Below are 1,428 nucleotides of genomic sequence, written 5' to 3'. Positions count from 1 at the left end.
CTTTAAAAACCCAACCCCTTAAACACTCAGGGCTGCTCTCAGAAACACCATGTTGGGACACTGAGGCAGTTGCCAAGCGGCTCTTCAATAAAGGGACTCTGGTATCAATTCAACTTGTTTGGCAGTGTGGTCTTTGTGGAACTCCTGGGCACAACACAAGGAGTCACATTTTGGGGTAAAATTTCCTTAGCTCCTTCATTTCCCTCAACTGGAATTTCCCTAGAAGTTTCACACATTAAGAGCTGAGTTGGCACCTAGGGAGAGAGAGAGGGTGGGTTAGTAATGTAGTAATAAGATATTTGAAAAGAGATACAAGAACATAAATTAGGATGAGAACAAATAAGCAGAAAAGAACAGATCTGAGCACATTGCCCCACAGCCCATTAAGCTAGTCTCTCATTCCCGGGACTAGGTCAGTCCAATGGAATGGTTTCATTAATTTGGTAAGGAATATTTATTTTGTCCTTTAAGAGATGTAGATGAGTCTTTATTTGCCCTGACTGATTTACGTAAACACATTTTTCTCCAATAACAGTAAAAGCTCTTCCAAGTTGAGTTGTCAAAGCATCTAAGATGCGTTGGTTTTGAATTACAATAGGTGCCAGGCTTTTAAGGTCTGGTTGAAGTGTTCCCAATACTTACATAGTGATGCAAGCTCTTGTTCTATTATTATGGACAGATTCATGACTGCTCTTTTAATTTTTTTTTAAATAGAAAACACAGGGTTAATAACAGCCGCTATTTACTTAGCACTTTTTATATGCAATGTCATGACAGTCATGGCAGGCAGAATTCATGCCCAATTTATTCCAAAAGAAAAACTAAAGCTCAGAGAATCAGAGCATTGCTGAAGCTGGAATTAGAATTCCAGGCTATCAACTCCAAAGTCTGCTCTGAACCATCATACATGGATTATACTATTCCTCAAACATATCTTTTAAAATCCTAGTTTCCCAAAACAAAAAACCTAAATGGTCACATCTTTTGTAGATAAAGACCTGTTAGTTACCTAATACATTTAACCACTTTCTATAAAGTTTCTTATCTGAAGGAGACTGGCAGCATTACTATTTATAGTGATACTGCTAATTAACCTTCAACTATTTGTATAGCACAGAAGAACACTGCTCACATACAGAGAAAGCAGGTCAATGAAATGTGTACTGCTTTTTCAATTTTTTGCATTTTTTTTTGGTCAGGGCCAGGTTTGAACCCGCCAACCCTGGTATATGGGGCCAGCACCCTACTCCTTTGAGCTATAGGTACTGCTGCTCTTTCAATTTTTTAAGTTCCAAATGTTGGGAAAAGGATTTTGATCATTCAAAAGAACTTTCAATTATTATCTAGAAGGGGATTTCTTATAATGGTGCATTTTGTATGTTTATAAGGTACTACCTTATGAACAAAAATAGCCCAAGTTTGTAATTT

At 37.4% G+C, this 1,428-nt stretch overlaps 1 non-coding gene across 1 annotated transcript; it reads right to left on the bottom strand.

Moving 5' to 3' along the window:
* Positions 1 to 1,039: 1,039 nt before the first annotated feature.
* On the bottom strand, positions 1,040 to 1,164 carry LOC111722808. Its single transcript, XR_002771472.1, has one exon. It is a non-coding gene; the product is annotated as a small nucleolar RNA SNORA19 (small nucleolar RNA).
* Positions 1,165 to 1,428: the final 264 nt, after the last annotated feature.

Source organism: Otolemur garnettii, unplaced genomic scaffold (assembly GCF_000181295.1).
Source record: "Otolemur garnettii isolate 467f Iridium unplaced genomic scaffold, OtoGar3 scaffold00412, whole genome shotgun sequence".
Taxonomy (NCBI): domain Eukaryota; kingdom Metazoa; phylum Chordata; class Mammalia; order Primates; family Galagidae; genus Otolemur; species Otolemur garnettii.
This window is presented reverse-complemented; position numbering and strand designations above follow the sequence as displayed.